Here is a 10,697-nt window from a genome sequence, read left to right as displayed (position 1 = left end):
AATGGCAGCTCTTAAAACAGAATACTTCATTTCTTTGCTCAAGTTCCTGTGCCTCATAGACTTTCAACAGGTGACATTTCTCATGATATGGAGGTGCAGTGATGGGACATTTTTCATTTGGAACTTCTCCTGCTGTTAAAGATCCTATGGAAAAAAATGGCAGTGTTCCATTATATAAGAGTTTCAGTGCAAGAGTTATGCTGTTGCTTTGGCATCTCTCATGTGAGAACATCTGATGCTTGCTGACATTAAATCAAATCTTAGGTGCACATAGCTTAGCACTATCTACTCAGATTGACAGCATCATTTCAGGATCTCTGGAAGGCTAACTCAGGGCTTAGTTGAAAGCAGCCTCCCCCAAAGGAGTTTGTTTATAAATTACTTCAGTCCACTTGACAAGGTCAAATCCATTCCCTTAATGATGAATCTCATCTGTTCTGGTGCAGAAAGAAATGTTTTCTTTCACTTCTACGTGTTGTAAGAGCTCATTAATCTCTGTATGTTCTATGAGAGCATCTTGCTACATCAGAGGGAAAAGAAGTAACCAAAGGGCAACTGATGGCCAAGAAGATATATTGACTTCACTTTCCTGGGACAGACAGTCAAGTGGTAACAAGTGATAGAAAACAGCTCTGTATTTCAGCATGATGGGTGTGTTCTCTCCCTTATGATTAAAACTCCTGTGGACCATCTGCTTTTCATGGGTCCAAACTATGTTGTAGCTGAAGGGCTTTTTGTTTGTTTTTTTGCTTGTTTGTTTTACTTCTGCTAGCCTTATTTATACAAGAGAAGCCTATCACCACTTGGAAAGAGACAGCTTGTAGAAATTACTGCCATAAAAACGGCAAAAGAAGAGCAAAGGTATGAACTTGTAAAAGTCTGAAAAGGGTATTTCAGCAGCTTTCTGTATCTCACCCTTTTATTCCAGGGGAGGAAATCTGGAAAGCTGGGCTTCAAGTCTGAGGTGGGCTGAGGTGATGTGCAAAATGATTTGGAAACTCACTGATATACATTTTTAGAACTGGTCTTCCTTAAAAGAAGCTCCTTTTACAACAAATTCACACTAGTGAATCTTGCCAACCACAATTAGAAACAAAAATGGAAACTACTGTACATAATTACAATATGAATACTAATTTAATAATATATTGTCTTCAGAAAATAGCAGAAAGGGCCATTTAACTTAATGCCTGCCATGTGAATTAAAGTATGCCAAGCTAAGACAGTCTAGTTTAGTCATAATAAATATACTCACTTATCATAAAGCAAATTTCTCTAACATTTGATGCTTATGGTTAAGGCTGGGGTGGCAAGCCAGAGATTCCCCCATCCCCCTGGACTTGTAAACTAAACCAGAAGGTGAGGCAGTAGGGAATTCTGTTGGGTTTTTTTCTTCTTCCATGGTCTTCCTTCTTTTTGTTTTGTGGTACTCTTAGAGTTCTTCTCAGTACAGGGCATGGAATGGGAAGGATACCATTGCCTCACCTGATCATTGAACAACATGAAACATTGAGGAATAATGTGGTGTTGAGGTTACAGTGTCGATCTTGGACAGGGGAGACCTATATTTGAATTCCTTGTCAGTCATTAGGGAAGCTTAGATCAACCACACTTTCTCTCAGCCTAACCTACCAGAGCTGTTGTGAAGACAGTAGATAGAAGCTTCCTTATCCTCAAGGGAGGCATTATTCAATTTATCCATTATCATTTACTCTGTATGGGAGCAGCTGTCCAAAATCTCAAGACAAAGATCTTTCCCCATCACCTGCTCCCTGAAGCTCTAACCAAAATGATGACAGCAACTAATGAGCTATGGTCCCTTTCTGAGGAGGAATCTCCAGTTTCCAGTTGCTACCCCTTATTTGAAACGGGGGGGGGGGGATTGGCCCAAAGTGGGGAGGCTTTAAGAACAACAGAAAAGTGTTCCTAACAACAACTCTACATTCAGAACTTGAAAAATCAACATGTCAATAAATATTATGTTGACCTTGATTATGGCTAAATCTGTTACAACAGTATTTCACAACTAGCCTCATTATCCTAACCTTTCTTCTTTAGACATTTATAATGCTATTGTTTATGTTACTTATTTAATTCACTAAAATTTCTCTTCAAGCATACATCTTTAACTTCTTCATTAATAGGAAAATATCCTTTCTTTATATTCAATACATAACAAGCATTTTCCATTGTACCCACAATATGCTATGCATAATGATTGAATTTGCTAAGTCTCTTACCTGGCAGATATTAAAACATTGTCCTAATTGTTTGCAGAATAATGTTTTCAATGGCTTTTTCAGTAACAAAAATAGCATGACAATATAATTAATGCATACACCACACATACACAGGTATGCCAAACAAAATAAAACAACAATGTTTTAATCAGTGCTTGCCACCCTGGGCACCCATTTGGTGAAAAGATAGCATAAATATGTTTTAGATAAATTAATTAATTAAATACCACTGCATGATTATCTCCTGACTCATGAATCCATGGACTGGAGCTGTGAATTGTATGCATTACCTGTGTTCCCGGAGAGATGTCCATAGCTAGCTTTAAGCATTTCCATAGTGCTACTGGAACAGGCAGCAGTAGATAATATTTCATAGCAATATTTCACTGCCAGTTTCAATGAAATATAGGAATCTTTGCCCAGTTACCATAAATTTAGTTCTCCTTCCAGCATGATTATCAGATAGCACAAAAATTAGTGAAAGCATTAGGGAGAATGGTATTAGAAGTATTATTCACTCACTCCCTTCTGCAGATGGTACAAACTTTCTAAACCATCTCATAAAATAAAGGACTGCCAAAGTTAAGATGATCATCAGGAGGAGAGGAACTAATGTTGTTCAGAATCATCCAAATGCCATGCAACCGCTAGAACTGAATGAAATGTAAAATGCAGAAATCAAAAGATAAGAACAAAGAACTCATAGTATGGTTATAAATAAATATATATCTGCCATATAGTGAACCATCAGCTTTCCAAGGAAAAGATTTTCACTTCTCATCATACTATGGATCTTTTGTTGATTTACCTCCTGTACCTACATTCTTCTCTCAAAGTTGTGGGATAAAAGTGTGCTGTGAAATCTGGATGTGGGTGGTGGAGACACGTACTGAACAGTTAAGATGCTGTTTCCAGATGTATTTATTTATTTTAAAAAGATGAACTTGTTCAAGTGACCTAGTTATTGTATTTAAAGCAGAAATGAGGAAATGACAAATATTGTAACTTTTAAGTATAACGCAATTCCCAGCTCTGGTAACAGTTTCAGCTAGTAGGCTGAAATGGGAAGGAATTAACTTGTTCTCTCAAGAGCAGTTCTCTCAGCCCTACCTACCTCTCAGGGTGTCTGTTGTGGGAAGAAGAAGAGAAAGGGGATTGTAAACTGCTCTGAGACTCCAAGGGAAGGGTGGGGTATAAATCCAAACTCTTTTTTTCTCCTATTCCAAAGTAATTTCTTCTCCTTTTTTATCTAATAGAAATTGATGTGTACCATTTAAGTGGCTTGTATTATAATAATAATCATCTAACATATGGCAGATAAATGGTTAGTGCATGCTATATAGATGGTTAGTGCATGTGAACTTAGGGGGAAGTACTTGTGAATTTCAGCACTGAGCAGGAGGTTGGACTAGATGACCCCGGGAGTCCCTTTCAACTCCATAATTCTATGATTCTAGAAAGAGGTAGAGTTTGGTTTGCTATTGGTAACTGAAACCCCCTTTACATCAGTGTCATGACAGCCACTTAAAAATACAACATTGAGGAAGGTTGCTCTACAGTGCAAACTAGATGAAAGGGTTGTAGAAATTCTCACCATACCACTTCAAGATTTTCTTTTGGGGTCAGTGAGCATAAAGTGCTGGTACTGCATGGAGAACTGTTTCACACAAATAGATGTCCACATAGAACTAGTCACTTTGGGGCTTCATTCCAGGAGTCTGTTCTTAGTATTATGGATTGGACAAAATTTAGATAGATGCACTGACATAGCAATAGCAGAGTTTGTTAATATCAAGCAGGAACATGGTTAATGGTTGGACTCAAGTGCTCCCTCCTTCCTTCCCTTGCATGGCATGTCTATTGTTCTAATGTTAGAATCCCAGTTACTACAAAAATGTATTCTAATGCACTTATTTGGATGTTATGATATATTTGAACAAAGCAGGAGTCAAGTGGCACCTTTAAGACCAACAAACTTTTATTCAGAATGTAAGCTTTCATGTGCATGCACACCTCTTCAGACAAGGAATGAGGTACAGTAAGCAGAGCTACATATAGCTGGTGGGGTTTAGAATGCAAAGTGGTACAAAGTTAAAATTAACAAATTTGGAAAACCTTTGATCTGGGTTGCATTAGTGTGGGAAACCAATAAAACAGTAATATGTCAGAATGTGAGAATGTCTGTTAATTATTCTATTACTAATAAGCCTGGGTCAAAATGAGGGCATTTCTTTCCCAGAAGTTTTTCCTGTCTAACTAATTTACCATGTAACATGTAACATAAATATATACATCATTCTAGTTTGCCATTAGAAAAAAATACATTAAAAAATAGTGGAAGATGGGTTTAGTATATGTAATGAGATAAACAACCAATATCCCTTGTTTGAGTATGTCAATACAAAAACATTATTCTGATTCACTAAAAGAGAAATACATTGGAATACTGTGGATATATAGCCATACTTGGATACATTTGATACATATGAGTTAGTTGAAGCAGAGGGAGGGTACTCCTAGGCCTCAAAATTTAATAAAAGAAAACCCCTTGCATGCTTGTGATGCCTGAATTGGTGAGAGACAAAGAGCAAGAGACTTGGCCCTTTGGCTCTAAGCCTGTTCCTGACTGAGTAAGATGGAGTACTGAAATCAGCACTGAACATAAGAAGAGCTTTGCTGGAACAGTGGTCCATTCAGTCCAGTACCCATTTCACACAGCAGCTAAACAGTGACAATGGACAGCCAACAGAGAGGGCATGTTAACTTCTGAGCACTCATATTCAGAGTTTTACTTCCTCTGACTGTGGAGGTCCCCTTTGAAACATCACATTAAATGTGCTTTTGTTGGTCTGTTTGTATTTTTGCCTTTATTTTGTAAGCTGGTTTGAGTCCTGGGGAGGGGGCAGGGACAAGAAGAGTATAATTGCCTAAATAAATAAAGCCATAAGTTTCATTTCCAAGTCCTTCAGTTCACTAGGCTGGGGATTAGGCAGTGTTGACACCAAACACATTAGATGTTGACACCAAACAGCAACCTGAGACCTCATCCAAAATTGTGGTCATTCTGTTTTCATTACTCTGTTGTAAGCCATAGAAAGTGATAAAAGTTAACTCTTCTGTCTAGTGGCTCCAAACCAGGTTATCTGCTTCCCTATTTATCATATAATGTGCTGCCTCGATAGACTCTCATTCATTGCAACTGAGCAGCTTTGTGCAAAGGAATGACAAGTTTAATGCAGCGCCTGCATCTCGTCACATCTCTGCTTCAATGAGATCTTGAATACTTGCTTGTCTAAATGGATCAGGGCACGCCTGCAGTGTGTAACGAAAATTATTTCCACCGTAATGCAGGGAGGAAAAGTTTAATTTAAACACGGCCTTTCCAATTAGTTATAAATGGCAGGAAATTTGCTTTCCCACCCACTTTTCTTCTATTTGAGGTTCGTGTAAAAGTGTTTTGGAGCACAATGGCTGACTTGCTGCAAACTCTCCACTCCTGCAGTCCATTTGTGGGGATTGTGCTGTTCAAAAACCTTACCTAAAATGCCTTGTAAAAAGATTTAACTGTATGTAGAATTTCTTGAGCTGACTAGAAGAATTTCTGGCATTACAATATATGGGTAAATGGTAATGAAAGGCATGATGAAAATAGCTGTGCTTGCCAAGTTGAGTCTGAGCCACTTTCTCACTAATGAATCCCTAATAAAGATTATCTGGAAATTGCTTTGGCATGTTCCATATGCCACACCTTGAGCCTGATTATGTGGAAATTTTCCAAGAGATTAAAAACACATTTTTCAATAAGAACCAGGTTCGTTCTCTTACATGTAAAATGCTGCTGATGTTTTCCTTCCCTCTTTTTCTCCATATGCCCTAAACAGCTCTCAAACTCCACTGTATTTACATAAGCTAATACAAACCTCTCTTTAAAATGGTTATTGCTAACCATGTCGATTGCACTTGTTGAATGTAGAAAGAGTTACATAATGACGATCTCTTTCATCATGGTTCCAAAATAACAATATCAACAATATCTTGACTCCAGCCTCATATTTTACAGGGGTTTTAAAAACACAGTCTTTTACAAGCTGCTAATCTTGAGAGTCCTTTCCTCCCAAGATTTAAATTGGGACTGGTGGAGGAAGGGTTTTTCTGGGGGGGAGGAGAAGAGGTGGTAATTGGGAACTAATTTGAAAAAGCATTATCGATTTTGATAAAGGCACATTGGCTTGGTTCAAACATGATATGAAACCATGGTTTATTTAACTATGGTAATATGTAAAACAACGAATTGGCTCAAAGTCAATATACAGGTTCTGAGTTACCCCAACAAAAACTTGCTTTATTGTCTTTTCTCTGCCTCCTTACAGAGTTTTCCAGAATGCCTTGTGTTGAAGGTGACATCAGGGAACAAACCAGGATTAAGCCCTGATGTCCATATCTGTATATCATGCAAAGCCATCTTTAAGTCTACCTCTAGATAATAAACAAACTTCTTACCATGGCTTGATGTACACTAATTGTTTAGTTCTGTGGCTGTCTTTTTGAGTGATCACCATGGTTCCATTTTTTTTCCCAGTGGGTTCTTTCTCACTTCCTCAACAAGTTAGCTTTGCTTACTGGATTTTTTAAAAAAAAATTTTGCAGATGGGAAGATCTCCAAGTCACTGAGGAATAGCAACCAATAGCACACCAGTCAGAAAGAAGTCAAGGAACAGTAAATCAATGTAGGGTTCCCATCTTCCTGCTGGGGGTGGGGGTCCCTCGATTGGCTGGTGGGAGCCCCACCCCCAAAGAGCTCCATCAGTGTATGATGTGTGCAGTGCTATTATATCACCTGGAAGTGACATGATATCACCAGGCATGTTGTTTGGGGATGTTCTAGTATTTGGGTATAAAACTATGGCACCAAAATGCCATAGAGCATCCCTGCATGATGTGTCCAGTGAGATCACATTAATTCCAGCACAAAAATCAATCTTTTACTCTGGGTGAAGTCAGTGGGAGTTTTCCCTTGAATCTTGGCTTGGACAGTTCCTCCACCAGCAGCCAGGTAAGACCTGGCAGCCCTAAATCAATGGAATGCTGGTCAGAAAGCCTCCTCTTAATTGTCCATGCAAGGCAGATAAACCCAGCTTCTCTGGCCCTATTTTGGATAACTGCGTATAGTTCAAGTACAGGTAGGGGCCTGAAACATTTATTCTTAATTGAACAACAACGTGATCTAGCTGCATAACTTGGATCAATGTTGTGGTCTTCAAGTCCATGATGTATTAGTCTTAGTAAATTCAAGCCTGGTTAGTCAGTATCTACATGGGAGGCTGCCATCTTGAGTTCCAAGGAAGAATGGTAGGATATGAATTTAACAAAATACAAAATAATGAAAAACATGCATACTATTAAAAGCATGAACTGCTACAAATGTAAATATATCTTCCCAGCACACTCACAATTTTACTTTTCCATCTTCAGACCCATAATCTATGAAAGCATCTTATTAAAGCGGTTCCTCAATTGGAACAGGCTTCCTTGGGAGGTAGTGGGCTTTCCTTCCTTGAAGGTTTTTAAACAGAGGCTAGATGGCCATCTGACAGCAATGAAGATCCTGTGAATTTAGGGGGAAATATTTGTGAGTTTCCTACATAGTGCAGGGGGTTGGACTAGATGACCCTGGAGGTCCGTTCCAACTCTATGATTTTATGATTCTACAAAAAAATTAAATAAAAGTCACCCACACCTTTTTCATGACAGACTTTATGCCAGCATAATAATTCAATATTGATTTCGAGTGCATACCCCTCATAAGACCCATATTGTTTGTACCCCAAGATCCTTTGGTATCAGAACCCAAAGATACGGGCATAAAATCCATCAAGTTTGGTACTGGAAGGAACTGGGTCTCTTAAACAATGGTAATGTCAGGGGTGTGGCCTAATATGCAAATTAGTTCCTACTGGTCTTTTTCTACAAAAAAAAGCCCTGCTCTTAAGTAAGGCAGAAATTCCCCCAAGGCACAACCAGTAGCTTCATGAGAGCAATAATCAAGACTACTTTGTTTAACCCTCCAGGATATCTCACACCAGCAGCCTAAGCAACAACTCAGGGTCACCCTTCCCAGATTTGTTCTGTCTGATCTAATTCCATTTTAGCTAAATATGTTTTGGCATTAATTTTAGGAGCTAACAACACCATGCTTTGGAGAGAAGGTGTGGTCAGTGCACTCCTCAAGATACAGTCAAGAATGGCCAAATACTTGTATGGGAGACTGATTCATTGATGGATCATCTGCATGCCTACTCATCACCACAGGGGTTTGAATCCACCTAGGTCTATCAATGTAATTTCATCAGCAAGGACAAGCCTTCCTAAGTACAAAATCTAATTACTAGCAAGGAGTCAGGTGGGTTTGATTGCTTTTACTGACCTTGTCTGAATGGCTCTTCCCAACCTGTGACAGGCATGGGTGAACCCTTCATCCTGCCAGCCCTCTTTCTTCCACCCCACCTGGATCACTTTTTTTACCTTTCCCCTTGACACCGAGTTTAATTTCCCCAAATTGGTTACAGTTCTGGCCACATCTCCTGAACCCAAATTAGAGAGTCTATACTTGTCTAAGAATACAGGTGAAAGGAAACACATGTGGTAATACAAGTTTTCACAGCAATGACCCAAGATCACAGAACCTCCACTATCTAACCTTCTTCAGTAATTTTATCACCAGCCCAGGGGGAGCCATCAAGCCATTGCTCAGACTTTGCTGAATGGGCTCTAACCAATCTGCCACTCAGATAATTCACTCATCCTGTTTAGACTATCCTGCTGGCCCATTTTGCCTCATCCGGCTGATGATATACATCATTGTCCACTCACCAAAAATTCAAATTCACCAATAGGAAGCAAGACCTCATAGTCCAAAGCCATCACAGATTCCTAACTTTTCAAGGAATTTGGCTAGTAGCAGCACTCCCCCCACTGAAGTCAAGGAAATTCTAAATACCAATAAAGGGAATTTCAAGCCCTCTATCCTTTTAGCTATCCAGAACCTTTCACTAGCATCATGAGCTTGAAATAATTTAAACCTTCTCCCTATTCAGAAAGGCAGATACCTCAGATATGGTGATAAATTGCTTATAAAATGCTTGTTTTTCTTCCAACCTTTCTTCTCAGGAGTTTATTTCAAGGGTTCCCAACCTTTTTCAACCTCCAGACACCTTTGGAATTCTGATACAGTGTGGTAGATGGAGCCACAGAATGGTTGTCACAAAATAGTTGCTACAGGAAGCACAGCCAGCCATACATACCTTCAGTCACATAGTTACAATCCTTGTGCTGTGGTGTCAGCTGCTGCCAAAACAACATTTCTTAAAATCAAAATCAAATCTCCAATGGTTGATCAGAAGCCTTGCTGGAAAAAAAGCCTCACCTGGCTTTGATAATTTTCTCAAAACACTTGAAAGCCACCTGGAAAGCTGTTGGATGGTGCCATGGTGCCTACAGGTACCATGGTGAGGACCACTGACTCAATCCCATCATACCACTGGGCTCACGCTTTTCACATATAAGGAATGCTCTCCGCATTATAGACCTGACACAGAAACTGATTTGGGTAAGAGTACAGCCCTCTCTAGACCTCATCCAAATGCCCTCAAAAAGAGCTTTAAGGAGTTTACAAAACTGGATTAGGGATGAGATGACTCTAACTTTCTATGGCAGCCTGTTATAAAGCTTCAGAACAACTACTATTAAAAGCCCTGGAACTGGTCACTACCATTCAAATTTCTCCAGCAGAGGAGAGTGAAGTAAGGACAGAGCCAGATCTGGTGCCCCCCTCCGTTGGCACCTGGGGCACGCACCCCCATCTGCCCCTCCCCCCCAGATCTGGCCCTGAGTAAGGATAAACAGTGCACATGTTCTTACTAAAGCAGATAGTACAAAAAGCAAGGTTTCTAAATGTTGGTGGAAGGGAAGGATGCACTTATGTATACACTGATCAGTATCATACTTTAGGTTGAAGGAAGTCACCAGCTATAGAAGTCTTCCTCTAACTTAAGCTGCTCTTCCTCCAGTGGAAAAAATCAACTTGCTGAAGGGAGACTCCTTGGACAGGGGGAAGGCTTAGTGAAGTAGGAAACAAACCTCTCTTTGGTAGTGTGAACACTGAATGAGGCTCATATAACATTTTGATCACATTAATGTTTGCTGGGAACTTAGTGAGATTATATCCAACAACCAGTTTCCCAATAAGAATTTATTTCATAAATCAAACAGAGGGTACTGCAATAGCAATGTTAGCCAGTGTTTGTGACTAGGTGTTTATACCTAGCACCATATACTTTCTTAGTTAAGTGTCTGTTACGTCTGTATTTGGCAAAACACCAAGTACACTGTTGATATTCTGTAATATTAAAAAGTAGTAGGAACAGCTATGTGTTTGGGGTAATTGTTCTGCTCTTTGAA

The sequence above is a fragment of the Heteronotia binoei genome, chromosome 8 (assembly GCF_032191835.1).
Source record: "Heteronotia binoei isolate CCM8104 ecotype False Entrance Well chromosome 8, APGP_CSIRO_Hbin_v1, whole genome shotgun sequence".
NCBI lineage: Eukaryota > Metazoa > Chordata > Lepidosauria > Squamata > Gekkonidae > Heteronotia > Heteronotia binoei.
This window is presented reverse-complemented; position numbering follows the sequence as displayed.